A 6405-nucleotide genomic window follows, 5' to 3' on the forward strand; every position below is an offset into this window, starting at 1 on the left:
ATTGGATCCACACAGATCTGCGCCATACCGTAAGCAATCTCTCCTTAGCTCTTTTTAACTTGTATGTTCATGTCCATTACGAAGAAAAGAGAGAGTGTTGGAGGACACTAACGGACTATATAGAAAAGATCAACCCAACAAACATAGTCATTGGAGGTGATCTGAATATCATCCTAGATCCCAAAGAAAAAAGAGGAGGGATTTACTCTAGGGACCCCTTCATCAACACTGTGGGCAATCTGATTTTACAGTGGGACTTAATTGATTTCAAACCTATAAAAGGCAAATACACCTGGTCCAATAATAGAACAGGAGAAAATCAAATCTCAGCTAGGCTCGATAGGTTTCTTATCAGCAGTACATTAATGCTGGACAACAGAATGGTTTTTTCCAAGATCCTCCCCAAGCTTACATCGGACCACAAGCCAATTCTACTATGTATAAAAAAAGAAAAAGATATCGGTCCTCTTCCTTTCCGCTTCAGCCCTCTCTGGGCAGGTAAAGACGGATTCTACGAAACAGTTCAAACGACCTGGAGAATAGCTGTCCACGAATCCCCAAGTTATGTGTGGGAACAAAAAATAAAAAATACAAAAAAAGCTTTGAAAGACTGGATAAAAAAATCAATGCAAACCCCAACTAGCCAAAGGAAGGAAGCAGTTCTTCAGTTGGAAAGAGTCCAATTCGAAATGGAGGAGAAAGATCCCTCTCCCACATATTTAGTCATTGAAAAAACTGCCCAAAGGAACGCATACAGTTGTTTCAGAACTGAAGAAGAATACTGGCGCCTAAAGTCCAGAAGTTTGTGGCTCAAATCTGGAGATAGGAACACCAAATACTTTCATAGACAGTGCAGGGCACGAGTTTCCCGCAATCACATAGCAGAGATAACTAGCACAACCGGACAGGTGTATAATGGATTTTCACAAATCAAAGAAGCAGCGGTCACTCACTTTCAGAATCTTTTAAGTGCGGAAAGAAATGGAAATGAGGAGGATGCAGAGGAGTTCCTCACAACCATCCCAAACCTAGTCAATCAGGAGGACAACGACTCTCTGTTGAGCCCAGTCACGGAAGAGGAGATAACCAATGTAGTTTGGTCCATGGAACCGGATAAAGCTCCAGGACCCGATGGGTTCTCATTTCACTTCTACAGAATTTGTTGGGAGATCATCAAAAACGACCTATTCAGAATGATAAGAGGAATCCTGAGGAAGGCAAAAGTAGGCGGAGGAATAAACTCTACCTTCCTCGCCTTAATTCCCAAGGAAACAAACCCAAGAACCTTTGACAGATATAGGCCGATTTCCCTCTGCAATGCATCTTATAAGATTGTGGCCAAGCTGCTGGCCAACAGAATCAAGCCTCTTCTCCCCAAGCTCATCTCTCAGTCACAAGGAGGATTCGAAAAAGGCAGACAAATTCTGGACAATGTCATCCAGATCCAAGAAGCTCTCCATTCCAGTCTAACTCGGAAATAACAAGGTATGATTATTAAATTGGATATGTGCAATGCCTTTGATCGTGTTAATCGCTCCTTTTTGTTCAGGGTTCTAGCAGCTTTTGGCTTTAAACAAGACTTCATAAACCTCATCAAGGCTTGCACAGAAAACGTTTGGATCGCCCCAATGGTGAATGGAAGACCAACTGAATTTTTTCAAGCAACCAGGGGATTGAGGCAGGGCTGCCCTCTTTCGCCCTTTCTCTACATCTTGACGGCAGATGTTCTAAGCCGTAAGCTAACTCAAGAGAAACAAGTTGGAACCATTCCTGGGATAAGGATTGTTCAAGGCATAGCCCCGGTGAATCATGCGCTATTCGCTGATGATTCAATTCTGCTGGGGGGCGCATCCATGAGAATAGCAAGCGCTTTTAAAACCATTCTTCAACAGTACTGCAACATCACCGGTGCACTAGTCAGCGAAAGGAAAAGCGCAGTATACAGTTGGAACATCGATCAACACGCTACAGACAGAATTTCCAACGTTCTGGGGTTCAAAGGATATGCTCTGTGGGAAAAAATTAAATATCTCGGCTTACCATTGACGAGGGGCTCTAATCGAAATCAATTGTGGGAAGAGGTGACATCAAAATATAAAAAAAAAGATAACAACGTGGGGCAGAGTATGGCTCACCACTGGAGGCAAACTCACCCTCATCCGATCCGTGCTCTCCGCCCTGCCTACATACCAAGCCTCGCTGTTGTTGGCTCCAAAACAAATCACCGATCAAATAACCAGCATCATTCGAAACTTTCTCTGGAACGGAGGGAAAGGAAACAGAGATCGCTTCCACCTCATCAAATGGGAAACAGTGAAGCGCCCAATAGCAGAAGGCGAACTTCAAATCCGTGATCCCCAACATGCAAATTTGGCATTGGGCTGCAAACTCATGTGGCAATTAATCAGAGAGCCATCGCACCCTACCAGTCAGTTGCTGAACCTCAAATATTTACAAAAGCAATCAATCTCAACATTTATTCCAGCGCAACCCCCAAGAGGAACGCAGGCCTGGAGACTGTGTTGTAGAGGGATCGATTTCTTCAGAAATCATTTATACAAAATCCCAGGAAATGGCAAAAATTCGCTTCTATGGAAAGATCGAATTATGAACCACTCCCCTCTCTCAACCATCAACGAAATCGCAGAGTTAAGAGCTTGGTTAACCTCTAAAGGAGTAAGGAAAATTGAGGATATAGCAGAGTGGGACTTCAATGGCAACTGGCAGCGTTGGTCATTGCCAATCATCCCAACCCACTTAAAAGAACAGTCAAAAATTCTGTTAGAGGCAATAACGGATTTTACACCAATGCATAAGGAAGAGGAAGATCAATGGGGATGGGGAAAAACAGGGGAGTACACGGTCAAACAAGGCTACTTTCAAATGCAAGGAAAAAAGGAGTCACAGCACCCGGAATCAGTTTGGAAATAGATTTGGGAAAATTTCAGCATCCCCAAGATCAACTTCTTCAGTTGGACCTTATTCCACAATAAAATCTTGACCGGAGACAATCTGTGTAAAAGAAACATTTCAGGCCCGCATCGTTGTGCCCTCTGCAAGAACGCTCCAGAAACCTCAGCCCATTTGTTTATTGACTGTGAGTACGCACAGAAAGTGTGGAACAGCTTCTTGACAGGGCTGAATGTGAGACCCCCATCACGCTGCCAGATCACAGAATTGTTTCTGTCTTGGAAAACTCGGTACCCTCACAGCATCAACGAAAAATCACTTTGGCACAAGTTGTGGATTGCTGCACCGAAATATGTATATTGGAAGTTGTGGCTTTCCAGGAATGAATCTGTCTTCAACCAAAAAGACATCAATGCAGAAGCTGTAGCAAGGCAGGCCAAGGATCTTCTTTTAGAAACTCTGAGACAAACTAGTGTCAAAGATAGCACCCTCAGAAATGAAGAAAAGGCTTGGCTGGAAGGCTTTTCATCCATGCCAATTACACCAGCCATCATCCGCCCAATCCACAAGGAAAACTGGCAGTTTAGAGACAACTCGGACAACTTTCAGAATTGGTGGAAGTCACAAGGTAAATGCACAATATTCTTCGATGGGGCTTCGAAAGGAAATCCAGGCAGGTCAGGAGCAGGGGGAGTCATCTACTTTCAGAATGGCAGAAAAGAGGAATTTAGTTGGGGACTTGGGCTAAAAACCAACAATCAAGCGGAAGCACTCAGTCTATTAAAAGCTTGTCAACTGGCCAGAAAAGGAAATGCAAATGAAATTATAGTTTTTGGAGATTCAGAACTGCTGATAAGGTCTCTAATAAATAAGAAAGGCCTCAAAGACCCAGTCCTAAACAAGCAGCTAGCAAGAGTAAACAGATTCATGAAGGAATTCTCATCAGCACAGCTCTTCCATATCCTCAGAGATTTAAATACTGAAGCAGACAGATTAGCTAATGGAGGATGCACTCTTGAAAAAAGTATGATCAGCATAAATGCAGGGGCATTGAAAATGGCAATCATTCCCTAAAAGAGCTAGGAGGACTAAAGCAGAGAAAAGCAATGAGAGTGAATTGTAATTCTTGCTCCGGCTTTGGCCATTCATAAATAAAAATACTCGTTTCAGTTAAAAAAAATAAATACGTTTTTGAATGCATAAATGGATCAAGCACCCTTCTTGTCTAAAATATGTTTATGGTGAATTTAGCGATTGCACACACATATATTCTAACTTATAGACAAAATAGTCTTCACCATAATCCGACATTACAATTGTTGTCTAAAATAAGTTTTTGAATGCATAAATGGATCAAGGACCCTTGTTGTCTAAAATATGTTTTTGAATGCATAAATGGATTAAGCACCCTGAAAAACCTCGGGCACTTGAACTCAATTTTTTAAAAATATCTGTCGAATTTTGACTGCATAAATGGATTAAGCACCTTGAAAAACCCCGGACACTCGAACTCAATTTTTGTAAAAATCTCTTCGGATTTTGATTGCATAGATGGATTAAGCACCCTTATTGTCTAAAATAATTTTTTGAATCCATAAATAGATTAAGCACCTTAAAAAACGTATAGGGCACTCGAATTATGCAGATTAAACAATTTAAACTCAATTTTTAAAAAATCTTGAATTTTGATTAAAATTAACCAAAAAAAAATGTAAAATGTCCTGAAATGAATATATATATATATGTGTGTGTGTGTGTATGAGAGAGAGAGAGAGTGCATTGAGAATAATATATATATATATATATATATATATATATATATATATATATATATATATTTTCACAAGCACAACTTTGTATGTTCCATATGGGGTATATACATATATTGTTAACACCCATCATGTCACTTGTAGAAATTGAACTTGGGTGGGAATGATTTCATTCCTTCCTCCCAACCACCTAGGTAACCAGTGAACTAAAAATAGATATACACTCACATTTTTTTTTGTTTGAAATTTATATATTTAAATTACAATTACAAAATTATTAATCTTATTTCAAAAATACAATAACAACAAACATTTATAAAAATATATCCATTGTAATATTTAAATAATAAATTGATGTAAATCTATTTTAATTATAGATTTATTAAATATTATGAAAATCAATTTTATTATAGTGTAATATTTAATATTTTAATAAAAGAGAATCAACACATAAATTAAAATTAAATAATAAAAAAATTTACATTTTAAGAAATTGGATCTCTCCTTGTTTAATAAAATAAATAAAATGATAATAATTTTAAATAATCTTTAAAACACTTAAAATTTTATAATTTAATTAAATTAAACGTAAACCTATAATTTTAATTAAATTTCAAACATAATTAATTTGATGATGAAATCTTTAAAACACTTAAAATTTTATAATTTAATTAAATTAAACCTAAACCTATAATTTTAATTTCAAACATAATTAATTTGATGATGATGATGATGATGATGATGATGATGATGATGATGATGATGATGATGATGATGATGATGATGATGATGATGATGATGATGATGATGATGATGATGATGATGATGATGATGATGATGATGCTGATGGTGGTGGTGGTTAACGTCCCCTGAGACCAAACATTGGTCTATCGGACCTAAAAACAAATTATTTAATTTGATTTAAGATTTTATTCCTATGCTCAAAAAGCTCGGAGAGAAGCCTTCTGAGCTCACTATAATTTTGACATTGTAAAAGGCTAGGAAGGTCAGTATTGTAACAAAGATTGTGAAACTGAGATCTAATGTGGTCGTACGCGGGGCACTCTAAGATGAAGTGGGCTCAAAAAGCTTGGAGAGAAGCCTTCCGAGCTCACTATAATTTTGACATTGTAAAAGGCTAGGAAGGTCAATATTGTAACAAAGATTGTGAAACTGAGATCTAATGTGGTTGTACGCGGGGCACTCTAAGAGGAAGTGGTTTTCATCCTCGATGTTCCTATTCTCACATATATGGCAGATCCTTTCCATCCATGGCGTTTTAGGAACTACCCAACGACCTCTTTCACTATGGAGCTCATGAGAATTATAATTATTCAAACATAAAAACAAACATAAAAACATAAAAACAAATATAATTATTATTATCTAATTGTAAGGCCACGACATACATACTCTACATACTCTACACCTCTCGTTTTGAACTTGTGATCTCTTAGGAAGAAAGACATACTCTTAACCATTAGACCCACTCAAACTATATAAATATTATTGTTAGATGAATATATTATTGTATATATTGAGATGAATATTAATTATCTTATAAACATTAATAATTCTATATAATTCTATATACTGATAAACATGAATATTAATTATCTTATAAACATGAATATATTATTGTATATATTGAGATGAATATTAATTATCTTTTATAATAAATTGGAGTGGTTAGCAACAACTCACTAATATTAAACTAGTTTAGGTC

This window comes from Pinus tabuliformis, chromosome 8, assembly GCF_031772625.1.
Source record: "Pinus tabuliformis cultivar Carrire ecotype Pingquan chromosome 8, CPIR1, whole genome shotgun sequence".
Lineage (NCBI taxonomy): Eukaryota > Viridiplantae > Streptophyta > Pinopsida > Pinales > Pinaceae > Pinus > Pinus tabuliformis.